Source organism: Chelonoidis abingdonii, chromosome 21, assembly GCF_003597395.2.
Source record: "Chelonoidis abingdonii isolate Lonesome George chromosome 21, CheloAbing_2.0, whole genome shotgun sequence".
In the NCBI taxonomy this organism is placed as follows: Eukaryota; Metazoa; Chordata; order Testudines; family Testudinidae; genus Chelonoidis; species Chelonoidis abingdonii.
Window position 1 is genome coordinate 625147 of NC_133789.1, and position 17311 is coordinate 642457.

The window sequence follows — 17311 nt, forward strand, 5'->3', positions numbered from 1 at the left end:
TCGGGGTGGAAGCTGACAGCTCATGATCCTCCATGTAATTGCCTCATGGCCCCCTGAGGGGTCCCAAAAGCAGTTTGAGAACCCCAGCTTTAGTCCAAGCTTTAGAGGCTAGTGCTTTGAAGCAGAGGCCCATTGGGCTAGTCTTGGCTCTCCTGGGGTGGGATGGCATTTGGGTGCGGTTTCCCTGGTGTATACAGACAATGGGTTCATTACAAACATCTCTACAGCAGGGGCTGCTGTGTAGCCAGCCTACCAGAGCCATGGGAATGAGAGGCACTGAGGGGAAAGATGTGGAGTTGGGCATCAGCCAAAGAAAATCACCTCAGGAGCCAGTTTTTCAGCTGATGTTTAATATTTGCCACAGGCCCTTCGGCTGCCCGTCCAGCAGTGGCAGGCGGTGTGGAAGTGATCTGTGAATACAAATGGAGACTGCACTCACTGGCTGCATCCTTGCCTGTCACTGGGGCAACTAAACAGATTCCTTCCTTGTGAGCCAGAAAGACACGGGCAGCCTCCTGACTAGGAGTGCAGTGAAATCTGGAAAGGAGCCTCCCTGGGCTCTGACAGGGGACAGCCTGGCCACTGCAGCAGGGTTGGCCATGGTGTTCACTAGCCCTCTCTCTTTCCCTAAACACGTCTCTAGCAGCCACTCCCACTGCCTGCTCATGTGGCTTTCCGGAGCATAGAAGCTGAGTCTGCCTCCTGCCATCTCTAGAGCCTCAGTGCTTGAGCCCTCGAGCACCTACGGAGTCGGTACCTAGGCCTTTGTCTGCTGGGAGGTTAGACAGTGAAATGATAAAAGCCAGGGAAATTGTAACGAGGGGTGTCTCTTCCTCTGTGCAGCACCAGGCACAATGGGGGCCCAGTCTCGATCAGGACTGGTAGGTGCTACCATAATACAAATAATAAAGAATAGCAAAAACACGATTAGAAAGACTCTTCCACTGCAGGCAGGATACTTCATAATTGACCACTTGGGCATTTCATAAACCTTTCTCTGACACGTCATTGCGGGAGATGGGAGTAGAGGGACCCCTGCTCTGATCCAGCCTAGCAATTCTCATGCCCTCCGTGTACCTAGACAAAAAACTCCAGAAGGAACTGGCCTAACTGGTGCAAACCCCTGGAATCTCATGAGCTACAGCTTAGAGCACCGCGTGTTAGTGAGCTGCGTGTCTCTGGCAAATGAAAGGGAGCATCACGGCTGGATCTTGCATCTCACTGTAATGCCCACATGACACCCAGCTTCCCTTCTTCCCCTCCCTGCCTTCTTGGGGAGACTGACTGAGGACCGAAGGGGAAGAGTCCACAGGCTCAGAAGGGAGGGTTCTGTTTATGAAGGCCCCTGGGTAAGGGCTGGTGTGCTGCCATCTGCCAGAATAAACATGTTAATTATAAGCATTAATATTCAGGCCGTGAAGTCATCAGCATTTGTATTTATTAATTTGTATAAATGGAACAAGCTTTCCAGAGCATTGCTGCAGACAGCAAATTCCATCAAAGCCCTTCTTGAGAGGGCTGTTTGCATACGTACATTTCCATTAATTACAATGGGCTGACTGATTAAATGAAGTAAAATGATTAATTAAGTGACAGTTGTAGGAATCAGCTGGGGTCAGAATAAAAGCTGCACATGGAAAAGATGAGAGATTCACTCTAGAACTCAAGACCCGCCTCTGAATAGTGGTGCCACCTCATCTGTTAGGAAGGGTTTTTGAGCACTTCGTAGGAACAGTGTGTAGATACAGAGAAATACAAATTAGACAGAAATGGCTCATTGAAAACATGAAGCAGCCAAATTCCAGAAGCCGCTTTGCTCCTCCTGTGGGCATGAATGGCTCATTCTCTCCTCTCCAGATGGACATGCTCAGCTGGGCTTTTCTTGTCTTACCTGAGTCGTTCATTGCTCAGGAAAGTGAGGAGTTAAAGGCATGGCTAGTGCAGGGAATAGTGCCCGCAACTGTTCTGCGGGTTTTAGCTCTTCCTGTCTGCAGGACCCCTTCTGTCCCATCACAACTCTGCTGATGCATCACAGTCCCACCCACAACATCCCCTGTCCGTGCCATGTGTGTTCTGCCATTCAATTTGTACTGGTCTGTGTTGACAACATACCAGAGTGATTTCCCCGTAAAGGAGCCAGGTGCCTGAGGATGAATTCATTGGAGGTGGCCATGAAGTTTCCACAGATGTCTGTGCAGACTGCATGCACAGATGGAGAGGCGAAGGCATTGGGACTTTGCTCTGATGCCAGCGGCACCAATGCACAAAATCCAAAATTTGCCTCAGCTTGAGAAGGGTAAGCCACATCCGTACGTATCGCAGCTTTCTGTGTCTACCCTTGGGGTATGCACTAGTGGCTGAAATGGGGACTAATTCTCAGTGTGGAAGAGGCCTAAGAAATGCAGTGCTGCTAATCTCTGCCCTCCAGCCATGTTCCTAATGCCTGTCTGGTGTGCAAGTGCACCACTCCACGGGATGGAACCAGAAGTGTTCAGCTCAGAAGGGTTGCCAACTTTCTAACTGCACAAAACTGAACACCCTCCCCCAGCCCCTGCCCTGAGACCCCACCCCCTACCCCACCCCTTCCCTGAGGTCTTGCCCCCACTCACCATATTCCCTCTCCCTCCGATGCTCGCTGTCTCCCACCCTCACTCACTTTCACTTGGCTGAGGCAAGGGGTTGGGGTGCAGGAGGGGGTAAGGGCTCTAACTGGATGTGTGGGCTCTGGGGTGGGGCTGGGGATGAGGAGTTCGGGGTGCAGGAGGGTGCTCCAGGCTGGGGAGTGGGGCTGAGCGATTTAGAGTGCAGGAGGGGGCTGCAGGTTGAGGCAGGGGGTTGGAGTGCAGGGGGGGTATGGACTCTGCACTGGAGGGCAGGCTCTGGGTGGGGCCAGGGATGAGGAGGTTGGAGTGCAGGAGGGGGCTCCAGGTTTGGGGGGGCTCAGGGTTGGGGCCCAGGCTTACCTTCGGCAGCTCCTGGTCAGTGGGGCTGACCGCGGCCAATGGGAGTGCGGAGCCGGTGCTCAAGGCGGGAGCAGAGCATGGAGCCCCATGGCACCCCCGCCTAGGAGCCAGACCTGCTGGCTGCTTCCAGGGTGCAGTGTGGTCCCAGGACAAGTAGGGACTAGCCTACCTTAGCCCTTCAGCACCGCCGACTAGACTTTTAACGGCCTGGTCTGTGGTGCTAACCAGAGCCGCCAGGGTCCCTTTTTGACCAGGCGTTCCAGTCGAAAACTGGACACCGGGCAACCGAACAGCTGAGTGGCAAAGACCCAGTACTGGTGTCCTCTGATGGAGAGTACCTTTAGTTCAGAGGGCAGGGGCCTGTGTTTTTGGAGCAGGTCTTTGATCTTTTGCTGTGACGTTCGAATGGCCACAGCACACGGTGTAAAGACAAATATGAAATCAGAGGTGACCATGGGCTTGTTCAGAACCAAGTCCTGCCACTATTCCATTGAGCCACTGTGTACATGGAGCTTGTCATGTACTGATCAGTGTCCATGGTGTTCTGCTGGATGGAACATCTGAATGGTTTTAAGTGTGTATGTGCGCATGACTGCAGCTCTCCAGTGGCTGCAGCGCATAGGTGATATGAGCCCAAATGCTGCCATGCATAGCAGGTTCTCTTTTCACTCAAGTGAGAGGGGCCCGTGCATCTGGGGTGGAGCCAGAACGCTAAACACACTTGCAAATGGGCAGTCTATGAGTCTGCGTTTGAAAGAAGAAGCCTACATGGGCCCAGAATCATTCCCGGCCCCTGCCCCTTTCATTCAGCTGGAGTGGATGAGCTGGCAGTAATGCCAAGGCTTGGTTTTGAGTAACGTTCAAGTTTTTCACTGGACTGCCTTGCATTGCCCAGTGACACTGCAAAGTGATGAAATCCCCAATGGAAGGGACATGGTTAATTGCTTTCTGTCTTTTAAATTACATTTTCTTAAGACCAGAGTGAAATATTTAATAGTCCCCACAATGGCATGCCAGCATCAGCGACAAAACTGATTCATCACTTTCTCACTCCGTCCTTCACTACAGGGCAAAAAGTCATTGGTTGGGATACAAGCCCTGTCTAGAGTCTCCTCACGGGGCACTTCTGGGCTTGGAGGAGATTTCAGAGCAATGCTCACTTGAAAGAAGGTGGTGCCAACAAACTGGCAGGCAAGTTAATGTTCCCTTTTGTTGCAAGCCTGGATCATCCTGGAGTTTCTACACCTGGATAGTGTCACAGGGCAGAGGCCCCTGTCCCACTCTCCCACCTCGACTCATGGCTGGACATTTTGATCACACAGGGTAAGACAGGCACAACCTGAGGTGCATGTTAATATGGTGAAAGGATAATGCATCCTTAACTGAAATTACAGCTAGTACCAGTTCAGGGGGAGATGCTGGTCACTGGCATGCAGAAGCAGCAGAGAATCCTGTGGCACCTTATAGACTAACAGACGTTTTGGAGCGTGAGCTTTCGTGGGTGAATACTCACTTCGTCAGAGGCAGGTAGTGGAAATTTCCAGGGGCAGGTATATATATGCTAGCAAGCAAGCTAGAGATAACGAGGTTAGTTCAATCAGGGAGGATGAGGCCTTGTTCTAGCAGCTGAGGTGTGAAAACCAAGGGAGGAGAAACTGGTTTCTGTACTGGCAACCATTACAGTCTTTTCGTTTAGTCCTGAGCGATGGTGTCAAGATTTGCCAGATGAACTGAAGCTCAGCAGTTTCTCTTTGAAGTCTGGTCCTGAACTTTTTTTTGCTGCAGGATGGCCACCTTAAAGGTCTGCTAAGTGTGGCCAGGGAGGTTGAAGTTTGGGCTTTTCTCCTACAGGGTTTTGTATAAATTTTTTTGGGGGGGGGGGGCCCAAAAAAAATTCCTGATCACTGAATTTGTGTCCATTTATCCTTTTCCGTAGAGACTGTCCAGTTTGCCAATGTACATAGCAGAGGGGCATTGCTGGCATATGATGGCTTATTACATGGTCGGATGTGCAGGTGAATGAACCCGGTGGATGGTATGGCTGATCTGGTTAGGTCCGTGATGGGTGTCCGCTGGTGTAGATATGTGAGCAAGAGTTGGGCATCGAGGTTTGTTGCATGAATTGGTTCCTGAGGCTAGAGTACTATGGTAACAGTGTGCAGTTTGCTGGGAGAATACGTTTCAGGTTGGACAGGTTTGTCTGTGGGCAAGGATGCCTGCCACCCAAGACCTGTGAAAGTGTGGGATATTGTCAGGAGGGTTGTAGATCCCTGATGAGCGTTGGAGGGTTTTTAGGCCGTTGGAGGGTTTGATCTGTTCCTAATTTTCCTCGTGCGGGTATTGTAGTTTTGAGAATGCTTGGTGGAGATTTTGGTAGGTGTTGGTCTCTATCTGAGGAGTTAGAGCAGATTTTGTCGGTTGTACCTCAGTGCTTGGCTGTACATGCGGAAGAGACTCTGGAAAAATTCCACCACGATTTCAAACAAACTTCCACCCCCGCATCAACCTCAGCCTTGGTCCAATCTACATGGAGGTCCACTTTCTAGACACCACTGTGCAAATGAGTGATGTCACATTAAACACCACCCTATATCGAAACCCATTAGACCCACCGACGACGCTATGGCCTCCTCATGCTCCAGCTCCATCCCAGGCACATCACAACAATCCATTGTCTACAGCAAGCACTGGAAGGTACAAACCGCATCTGCTCTAACCCCTCAGTAGGACGCAAACAATACAAATCCTCCACCAAGCATTCTCAAAACTACAAATACCCGCACGGGAAATTAGGAAACAGATAACAGAGCCAGACGTGTACCAGAAGCCTCCTACTGCAAAGACAAACCCAAGAAAAGAAACAACAGGACTGCCCACTGGCCATCACATAACAGTCCCCCAGCTAAAACCTCATGGCATCATTAGGGATCTACAACCACCTGACCAATGATCCCACACTTTCACAGGTCTTGGGTGGCAGGCCAATCCGTGCCGCACAGACAACCTGCCAACCTGAAACGTATTCTCACCAGCAACTGCACACCGTACCATAGTAACTCTAGCTCAGAACCAATCCATGCAACAACCTCGATGCAACTTGCTCACATATCTACACCAGCGACACCATCACAGGACCTAACCAGATCAGCCATAACCATCACCGTTCATTCACCTGCACACCACCAATGTAATAACGCCATCATATGCCAGCAATGCCCCTCTGCTATGTACATTGGCCAAACTGGACAGTCTCTACGGAAAAGGATAAATGGACACAATCAAGATATCAGGAATGGCAATATACAAAACCTTAGGAAGAGCACTCAACTCCCTGGCACACTATAGCAGACCTTAAGGTGGCCATCCTGCAGCAAAAAAAGTTCAGGACCAGACTTCAAGAGTAAACTGCTGAGCTCAGTTCATCTGCAAATTTGACCATCAGCTCAGGCTAAACAAGACTGTGAATGGCTTGCCATTACAGAACCAGTTTCTCCTCCCTGGTTTTCACACCTCACTGCTAGAACAAGGCTCATCCTCCTCGATTGAACTAACTCGTTATCTACTAGCTTGCTTGCTAGCATATATATACCTGCCCCTGATGATTTATGTTATAAATTTATCGAAATTCCTACCTGCCTCTGACGAGTGAGTATTCACACCACGAAAGCTCACGCTCCAAAACGTCTGTTAGTCTATAAGGTGCCACCAGGATTCTCTGCTGCTTTTTACAGATGCCAACTAACATGGCTTACCCCTCTGATACTGGCATGCAGGTGACTCAGGAGAAGTGGCTTCCGCATCGTGCTCGGTAAACTCTCAGATGACATTACAGGCCTGGGTGCCTCTCTTTGCCTTCACCCACTGCACTTCTTTGAGTCACATCACTCAGGCTCCATCCCATTCTGCTGCCTTCCCCAAAGTATTGAGAAGTACCTGTTCCTCCTGCATTTCTGTAGCACAGAACTGATGCCCTCTCTCCCCCAGGAGTGTTGCTGCAGGGGGCTAGGAACAGCACAGCAGGAGAGCCAGGTACCTCCTGATAGGTGCATTCTTTTACCCACATATGGGGATTATATGTTGGGTGACCAGATGTCCAACTGTATAGGGACAGTCCCAATATTTGGGGCTTTGTCTTATAGTATATATATAGTCTAGACAGTATTTGGCCCTGCCATGAGGACAGGAGACTGGACTCAATGATCTCTTGAGGTCCCTTCCAGTCCTACAATCTATGAATCTATGAATCTATATAGCAGCTTATTACCCCCCAACCTCTGTCCAAATTTTTCACACTTGCTGTCTGGTCACCCTAGTTATACAAGAGACTTGCCTTCAGGAGTTGCAGCCGGTTTACATTCTAGCATATCATCAGCCTCCAGAGCCTCCTTAAACTCCATCAGGCTGGTACCATATTGCCTTCACTCTGTCCAACACTTCTCACCCTGGCTTGACAGTCAGACCCACGTGTTGCTTAAGGACTTGCCAATGCACAGCTGAGCCGAGAACAAACTGTCATTGCCTGCAAAGGCCTGAGAAAGGAGCTGCCATGCCTGATGAGTGCACTGCATCCATAACAGCTGGGTTAGGCTGTGACAGGCAGATGAGATGCTGAGCTCTGAACACACATGACGTTTCCCCCCATGGTCCTAGCACCCTCGTCCGTAACTGGTTGTGTCAGGGCTGGTTTACATTCAGGCTTGAGAGAAATTGTGCCATGAGCTGTCCTTGCTCCACTGAATCCATGCACCTTGAGCCAGGGAGATAAATGTCGCTGAATCGTGGGAGCACGGTCAGTGGTGGAGGAATATTTCAGCACATTGGACCCGGCTCTGCTGCTGTGCTCTTGCTGCTGTGCAAAGGCTCATGTCCCCAGGCCCTCTCGCTCAGAGGAGACCATGCTAGCAGCTGAAGCAGACTGATAAGAAGCTGAGCATGGTGGAAGCCTGTCTGTCCCCACTGGCTTTTTTCATAGCCCCGCTTCTCTTTCGCATTCTCCATCCCATTCTCTGACCTGTTTTCCATCTGATTTCCAATTCTTTTCAGTTCTGCCTGCTCCCTGCATCCTCAGGCCTGAGCTGTGTGCAGCAGTAAGCGGTGGCATGGACCTCCCTGCCCTAACACATCCAGTGCACCCCCAGGGAACAACTTGCTCCAACCCACAGCATCCAGTGCAGCCACCAACATGCTTTGTATCAGGCTTAGTTTACATGGGCTTTCCCCTGGTGCCCAGGGGGCTTTGCACAGTTGTGCAGGTTGCAGGTGTGCAAGGCTGGTGATGTTTTTATCACCGTTGTTCCGAGTGAGCTGACAATGGTAAGGCAGGAAATCTAGGCACAGGGTGGATGAGGGGAGAATGCAAACTGTTCTGCCATGACACTGCAGCCCAGTAAATAAATGTAGCCATTTTCTTTGAGTTAATGGAATTGTGCTGCTGGCACCTTCAGACACCCGCTGCCCGTAAGAGGAGGCAGATGCCTTTGAAAAATCTCTCCCCGGTTGTGTTCATTTACTCCCCGCTTCCCTCTGATAGATTCAGAAGAGCCATTTGCAGATAAAAAGTGAGCAGCTGGTTTGTTTCATTATGCAAACAAGGGCAAAGGCAGTAACTCTTCCCAGCTCTGCTCTTCTGGGTCCGGCTCTTAGGGGTGTTTTTCTGTTCCTCTCTAATTCCCGATCCTACAGCTCAGCCAGCTTCTGCCCTTAGACTGCCCCTTTGCTAAGAGAGCAGGCGCCCTGGCCATTGACTTTCACCCATGGGCTCTGGAGAGTCGGGACTGGCAGTGGGAGGGAGAGGAGGAAGGAGGTGCTCACTCGCAGCCGTGGATGGAATGTGCAGAGCTGGGAAGGGTCATTCCTCCTCCCACCGCTCTGGATCGCAGTCCCCACACACCCACCCACACTGTGACAGAATCGTTTCTCTGCAGCTCCGCCTGGGGCTACGGAGGTCTTTGCCCCAGCCAGACTGGCTTTCACACTAGGCAATGCTCCAGCAAGAGCCAACAGGATGGAGGAAGGAGAGAATTATTGCTGAGCTGAATACGGAGCTGAGCTTCCCTGGAAGAAGACAAGGAGCAGAACTGCCATTGCAGCCAAGCGCTTGGTGCTCGCATCCTGGGGGAATAGTCTGGAGACAACGTGAGCAAGGGCTCTGCTGCTCAGAGGGGACGGCCCATGGAGCCACATCCACATGGCCCCTGTCTGGGCTGTCGTATCATCCGTTACACACAATCCATCTGGCCCATGAGCTGTTGTCAGCACAGGTCTTTGGTTCCCCTCCCCACCTGTGCAGAGCCCCCCTCCTCTGTCGCCAGAGGAGCCTGGAACCAGTCCAGCTCTCTGAGGGAGAGGAGGATGCAGGGAGGGGAGGGTATTAGCAGTGGCCAGTGCCAAGCGGTGTTCTGACTAGGAACGGAGCAATAGAGGGCTGAAGGGAAGGCCTAGCAGATAAGTTAGGTGCCAAGGTGCCAGGAGGACTCTCCAAGAAGCTATGGGCACATTTGTCTCTCACCAAATTCTCTTTCCTTACCCCGTGCCCCTCACCATGGTATCTGGACACTTCCTAGATACACTAAGCAACATACCACAAGTACCTCCTGCCCCTTCTCTCCTCCTCACCCTCCCTGCTTCCCAGTCAGCACCAACCCCACTCCTGGCTCTGCCTGGCACTCTGCCCACTCCTTCCCCTCACACAGCCACCACTCATCGGGATTGCCCCTGCTCCTGCCTTTGCACAGGTGCTGCAAGGGGCACAGGCGCCACTCAGAGAGTGAGTTGGTTCCCGCTGCAAATGCCTCAGGCGGGTACTTCTGGATATTAATAGGGATGGTAATTATAGCTATTTACATAGAGCTGATGGTGCTAACATTTTTCGCAAGCTTATATATAAGGGTCACAATGCCCACCACTGAAATGCAGCCACCTCTGAGGTGAAACCGGGCATCTTTTTATAGCACACAGGAACACTGCACAGTGGCCACAAAGAGGGAACCGATTAAAACCACCATCTCCAGTTGAAACTCCAAAATGAATAAAAGTGAGGTCAGCAGAGTGCAGTAACCTGAGCTGAAAACAGCAGGGACGTGGGGATCAACACCCCAGTGGCTCTAACAATCTCCATATCATCCGAATGAAAGCAGCTCCAGCAGAACATGGCCCCTAACATCATGGTGTGATCCTGGTCATGGCTGGTCAGAGGGAAGAGTGCCCCCCGTTACCAAGTCACGAACACTACTTCCAGCGCTAGGCATTCACTGGAGGGCAGGACTGGCCCAGACTGGCGCGGGAGAGACTTTGGGATCCTGCACAAGGTAATGGTTCCTATTTTCCCCTTCACTCATTTAGATGAGAAAGAATGGGATTGGTCCTGCTTTGAGCAGAGGTTGGACTAGCTGACCTCCTGAGGTCCCTTCCAACCCTGATATTCTATGATACTATGAACAGTGATAGTCAGTGAGAGCCAGGGGCACTTTCCAGTTCCAAACAGTCTTGGCTCTTCCAGAGATTTGTTCCCACCCCAGTAATCTGTTCCATCCTCTTGTTGCACCTAGTCTTCCATTAGCTCCTGTAAGCTCTTTGGGACAAGTCTTTTCCTATATGTCTATGCAGCACCTTCCACAACAGGCTGACTCCAGTCCTAACTGGAGCCTGGGGAGGCCATTGTTAGTGAGAATGAGAAATTCTCCCTGAGAGTTCAGTCAAATTGGAGACAAGATCTGTTCTTCTCAGACAGAGGATACAACAAAGACAAAATAATATTGTCTTAATTTGCATACAATCCTGGCAACACCAAAGATAAAACGTGTGGAAAAACTGAGGAGAGGGCATTTACCAGTGCTGAGAACATTTTAGCCACAGTTCTAATTTGTGCCTAGAAGCTACTAGAATCCACTGGGGAGTTTGGCATATTTCCTAGCACCTGATTGTTGAGATTTTATTAAAATTCCTTCTTTAATTCACATGGTTAATTGGCTCTGGTCCCAAAGAGCCAGGTGATTTCCTAAATATTTACTTGGCCCTCTGATCGCTTACTCCCCACCACCTCCCTGTCTGTTTTGAGACTGCAGTATCAGATGTCAGGTCAGGAATCTTCTGTTCAAACAGTAAAAAGACTGCAGCAAAGTATGTGCTAGGAATGTGAACTCAGTACCAGGAAATCAGCTAAAGAGATGAAACTCTGGAGTTCACATAACACACAGCAAAATGCTGTATTTTCACTGAATCCTCCACTAAAATAACAACGATTCTGCTTTGTCATCCATCCTAGAATCAAAGAAGCCAGGGATGGGAAAGACCTGTTAGGTCATGCAGCTCATCCCTCTGCAAGAGAGGGTTGCTCCCAGTCGCCTATTTAATATGCTTTGGCTGGAGTGGGCTGAGGCGGATCATGGTTTTGTGGGGCCATGGGGCAGAGCAAGGGGGCCCCTCCCCACCCCTTCCCCACTCCCTGGCGCCTCTGCAAGGGAAATGGGGTTGGGGCACGAGGGCTTCCCCTACCTGCCCAATGCTCCTGCCAGGGAGCGGGGTTGGGGTGCAGGGGCTTCCCCCACTTCCCAGCAGGAGTGCCAGGCAGGTGAAGCGGGGTCTGGGTGTGGGGGCACCCATTTTTCCAGGGCCTCCTGTTGGCTGGGGCCTCTGGGCATGAGCCCCATTGGCCCAGTGGCTAATCCGCCACTGGGAGTGGGCTGTAGAACGTGTTGGTACTTTGGCTTCTGCCTCTCCATCCCACAGGCGTTGGGAGTGGGCAAATTCACATCCAGCTTTTTATAATGTGCAGCCATGTAATAGATCCAGTAATATTCTGTAAGTCATTTTCTGTATCTTTCAGTGCTTGCCTGACCTGATCCAGTACTTCAGACAGACATGGGTTCATTGTGGGTAACTGGAACAGAGCCCTAGAGTTGGGTAGATGAGAAGGGGGAGAACTGAGGCTCAGACAGAGATCAGGAGCCTGAGGTCAAGCCCTAAAGTGTGGAAGTGCCGGAGGGCTGTAATATCAGACAGTCCCCTGTGAAGGATGGGGTGCTGGACTGAGTCTTCAGACCATCCCTAGAAGAGCTGAGCCCCGACAGAGACGGAGGGAAATCAAGCCAAAGACCTAAACAGCATGGCAGGTTCATCCTCTTTCTTCTCACCTCGGATTTTCAGGGCTGTGAATATTATACCTGTGAAACTAAATACCTGCCCTCCAGCCCCTGCACATACCCAGGCGGGGTGAGGGGAGGGGACTTTAATTTCCTCAGATTGGCTTGGCCTATTTACCAGCTAGGTTCCTACCCCTGCCTGCCTCATTCAGAGGAAATCGGCTGTTTTGTGTTTCTGCTTCTGGAGTAAAACGTCTTCACCAATATGGGGCAAAAGCCCTGCCTGGAAGGGTTTAAGCCCCATGCGCTCAGCTTCCTTTCCCTCCCCCAGCCCCACGCAGGACTGATTGGAAATGGAAAGTGTGAGATCAGTGCTAAGTATTGCTTGTCTGTTACCAAAGCGACAGAGTAATGGAATGGGGGGAGCTACCGCACAAGAGCACCGTGTGTTTAAGCAAGGAAAGCAGATAACTAAGGGCTCCATAGGACTGGTAAAATACAACTCCAGGAAGTGGGGGCTCCCATGCGAGGGGTTGCAGAAAGGTCTCCTCAAGCCTGGACCCCTCTGGCTACAGACTAAATACTACGTCCACAAACACCCCAGCGCACTCTTACAGATAACCAGAGTGAAGGATGTTTATTCCACCCGCAGAGTGTTTATTCCAGCCATTGCCTTGGCTTCTCCCCATGTCCCCTCCCTGCCTTCTTCTGTCGCCAGCAGCTAGGAGGCTGTGGAATTGGCAGGTTATAATATTTCTCTGGGCATTCTGCCAAGTCAGAAAGGAAAGTCCACAGTTTGGAATGAGATCTCTAACAAATGAACAAAGGGTCCAAGGCAGCTCGTCAGTTCCCCTCTCCTGGAGCCAGCAGCATCACTAAGCCCTAGAAACTGCCAGGTTGATGTGTTTCCATGATGCACCCCACACCTGGCACATGAGCATTCTCTGGAGCAGAGACTGACAGCAAAGCAAGAGGATGTGCTGAGAAACAGTGGGATCTAACCAAGAGGACTCCAGCAGAGCTGGGAAATTGAAAGCCCTCCTTGGTAGGACACCCTGGGTGTGAACTCTTTTGGGAATAATTCTCCTCAGATCTGCAGCAATACTTGAACATGAGGCAGTCCCCCATGTGCGGGACTGTGAGACTGAAGAGCTGTCATAGCAGGACAGGTTAGCGTGGTCCTGCTGCACTGGCAGCTTTTACTGTGGAATCCCCCTGTGGCCTGGAATACATCTCACTGGGGAGGTGCACACAGCGTCCTAACAAGCACCTGGAAATGTAAAGGTTCCTAAAATGCTCCTTTAACCACTTGATTGTGGATGGACGTTCCACATGTGCCTGGCTGGAGCAACGCACCAGTGGTGCTGCCTGCTAGATGTTCTAAGCTCAGGGGATTTGCTGCCAAACGTACCAACTATGTCAAGATAGACTGCACCTGCTCTTCTGCCTGCGACCTATTCCAAATAGGTGCAGGCAGAAGGTTTGCATGGTGATGAATGTACCAGCTGTGCCCAGATAGATCACACCTGATATTAAACAGACCCTTCAGAATGAGAGCAAGGTTGGTTTGTGGGTCGGATGTTGGGCTGGGACTCTGGAGATTCTACTCAGATTCTCACGTCACCCTGATGGGATTGCCTCTCACTGGCATCTGTCAGGTGTGAGTCTTTCCTTCTCCTTCCTCTCCCCAGGAAGAAACTGTCTGAGGCTGTGTTTTTAAACGCATTCTGTCTCCTGTGAGGCATGATTACATTAGAAAAGGCAAGTCAGAGAAATGTGCCTCACACCAAGAGCAGAAGGGTCTGAGGTTTGCGATGGTTCGTGTTCCTTCCACAGTCTCACACCAGTCACCGAGAAAGCTCCGTCTCCGGAAAAGACCAGGCTTTACTCCTGAAGTGGGCTGCTCAATTTTCTAGTCTTCAGGAGACCTAGGTTCTGTCTCTGGAAATGCCACAGCCTGCATGTGTGACCCTGGGTACATCACCTAAACTCTCTCTGCCTCCATGCCTATCTGTAAAGAGGTAAGAATGACGCTTCCTTACCCCCAGGAGGGCATGAGGATACATTAATTCCTGTTTGTGAGGCACTCAGATCTGAAGGTGACAGGGGTCACAGAAATAAAGTCAGTAATTTGAGTATGTCCAAATAGATCCAGGCTGTCACACTGCAAAATGTACCAGGTGCATTTCACACCTTATGATTTCCGTAGCCTTTAGCCATCTCCTCATTCCAGCACTTCCTTGCTCGAGTGCTCCAGCATTATTCATTATGGCACTCTTATAGCTAATGCTGACCACTGATGCAGAGGAGTATATGCCAGCTTAATGAGGTCAGATCCCTCCATTAATTATCTCCCAACAGGCTTTAAGGTTGAATATAAAAACTGATTATTTTAATTTCCTTACAACCAACTTGGCTGAAGGAGGTTCCTCCTGTTAGACACTTAATGAGTTAACCCACTTCTGACAGCAGTTTCACAGCAGCTCATACTTATGTTCCTTCTTCAGACAAAGACCAAGGTCAATACAGTAATTAAACCTTATCAGGGAGCCCATATGAGAGGGAGCCAGGGAGAGGGCTGCTCTCACTTATTCTGTAGATGCATTTCCACTCAGACACCTTATTGATGTGTATTACGCTCAGAAATTGCTAAACAGTCTGTTCTGTTATGAACTAAAGAGATAATGCAAACAAATCACAGGGAAATAATTCAGAGAGTCCACACTCTATGATTCTTGCACTTTGACCGCTGCTAATTCTTTGCTGTGCTAATGAACTGGGAAGAAATATTCTCCCTTAGAGTCGATAACACGTTTCCAAAAGCGTGCAGTGCAGTGCAGTGCAGAAAGATTACTTTGTGCTGTGCTGATTAGGTTGCACTTGTTCTGCATTACATCATCATCTAGCGGCAGCAGGTGGCTCCTCTATGCAGATACATCTGAACTGTAGATGTCTGCCCTCGGATCCAGGGGAGCCAAAGGACACCATTCTATAGTGGCAGATGGAACGGATTAGATTTGACCTTACAGAGGACAGATTTGCATTTAAACTATGGCTCCTTTTCTGAGTAATGGTGCTTTAGAATCGGTGTGAATGTAATTTAATGCCAGAGCACTGTAAACAGGCCTTAGTGTACATGAGAATCAAGCCCTAGGTCTTTTCCATCTCTGATTCATGTGATCCTCTGATTAGATAGATACACTGACAACTGATATGTTAATGTGTTACACTGAGAATGGGACAAATTCCATATTAAGGTACCAAGATAGCGCCAAGTGTCTGCAGAGTCTGATGTAATGGTGGTAGGAAATTATGCAATAAATTGTACCCCAATCCACCTGGCAGCGGTACCCAAACCAGAACTTTGGTGTACAGAGAAATGTCTGCTTTGGATTCTGCACAGCTGGGCTTTCTCTGAGACCAGTTCTTTTGCTGCACTGAAATGGCATTGTGAAATCATGTCATTGTAGGAAATGTTTCAGAGGTTAGCTGTAATTCAGTATAAGATTCTTGTTAAAATTCTTCAGAAACACTGGTGTAAGTCTGTGTAGAAGGGGACGCAAACAGAGACCAGGATGATTTATTCTCATTTTAAAGAACTTCCCCACCTCCCATACTTTGGAGTCAAATGTTTTCAGTTTTACCGGGTATTGTTATTGTAATTAATATATTTCTTTCTGAGAAAAGAACATGTCATTGCTTTTGTAACTAATTATTAATGTATTAATTTCCAGACTGTGTTCAGGACAAACTGACGTTCCAGGAGCCTGGATGACTAAACTGGAGGTGAGGAGGTAAGAATCACAATGATAGCTTAGAATTAAAGCTCTAGCACAGATTGCTATTAGCGGGATTAGCCCCTCACATCCTGGCAAGGGGCTTGCAGGTTGCTGGATGTTCCTTTTGTCACTAACTTTTCTGAGTGGTCCAAGGAAAGTAAACCAAATTCTTTTGGCTTCCCAGGCATTCTAGGATTATGAATTACTCCCATTGGTTTCAGTTTTTGTTGCTGCCTCAGTAGCAAAAAGTTGTCAGCAAGGATGTGCCCATCTCCAGGGCTGTGTCTACACTACCCATTTCCCCTTCTGTTGCTGGCGGTGCCTTATCTACACTACATCTCCTAACAATGGAGCTGCACTGGGATTAGCAGGGTCCAGAATGGCAACTGAAAATGTTAGGGGTGGGAGGGAAAGGCCTAGGAAATATAGTGATGTATTCCTGCAGAGCCAGCAGGAGGAGCTCTCACATTGGTTTTGCTGGCCTGGGAATGTAGTGGGTAGGGCTGCTGCTTTGGGCTCAGTTTCTCAGCAGAGGAGTAGGGGTTCCAAAAAGGGTGCCCAGACTGCAAATGTGAAAAATTGGGATGGGGGTAGGGGGTAATAGGAGCCTATATAAGAAAAAGACCCAAAAATCAGGACTGTCCCTATAAAATCAGGACATCTGGTCACTCTAGTTCCAAAACACTGCAGCTAGAGTCTGGAGGTCTTGCCCCACCAAACAGACCATGTTCACTGTGGGGCAATTCACAAGCTCAAGGTGCTTCAGGGGCTGCTGAGCCTTCCCCGCACCTGCCTGCTAAACATCCTATGGCTGTTAAAAACTGCAGGAAACTTTTCTAAGCACAATCACATTTTGTATTGAGGTTCCGTTTGCAAAGGGTTAACGGATTGTTAAGATATGTTGTCAGCAGCCCCTTGCCAGCACTTCTGTGTGTCACACTCTTCTTGCAAATAGCTCCACTGTCGTGTCCACCCTCCCTTTCCTCACCACAGATTGAAAGACACTAATGGAAAATATTCATTGCTCCACATGGGATGTTATTGATTGCCCAGTGGCTGCTGAAATGGCCCATGCAAACTCTCTCTGCAGGTATTCAGCTCACTGATGAATAATATGCATATCTGTGCGTGTCTTGGGATGGCAGTTGGCAGTGTGTGAAGGAAAGTGTGGGTATTTGTGTATTGTGGGCATACAATCTATTAGATGTTTCACTTGGGCCTGGTCCAGAGAACATGGCCAAAGGTAAAAATCATATCCAATTTGGGAACTAACTTTTATTCTTTCTCTGCAAAGGTGGAACAATGGGCTATGTCTTCTCAGACAGGGAAAAGGGGGTTGGCTGGTTGGTTGTTTCTCCATGTTTTGCCTGTTTGACTTCACTTCCTCCACTGGAAGAAAATCAGACTCCAAGGTAAAGCAGGAGCTTGGCAAAAGCTTCTTATCCCTCTCTGTCCCTGATCATCCTGGGGTTCACATTTCAATCAAGTT

At 49.6% G+C, this 17311-nt stretch overlaps 1 long non-coding RNA gene across 1 annotated transcript in view; it reads left to right on the plus strand.

The window, feature by feature from the left end:
* Window positions 1–15838, plus strand: part of LOC142045800 (uncharacterized) — a 49715-nt gene extending 33877 nt beyond the window's left edge. Inside the window, exons 2-3 of the long non-coding RNA XR_012654665.1 lie at window positions 9914–10270; window positions 15778–15838. This is a non-coding gene — a long non-coding RNA (uncharacterized LOC142045800). The remainder of the gene's footprint in view (window positions 1–9913; window positions 10271–15777) is intronic.
* The last annotated feature ends 1473 nt before the right edge of the window (window positions 15839–17311 follow it).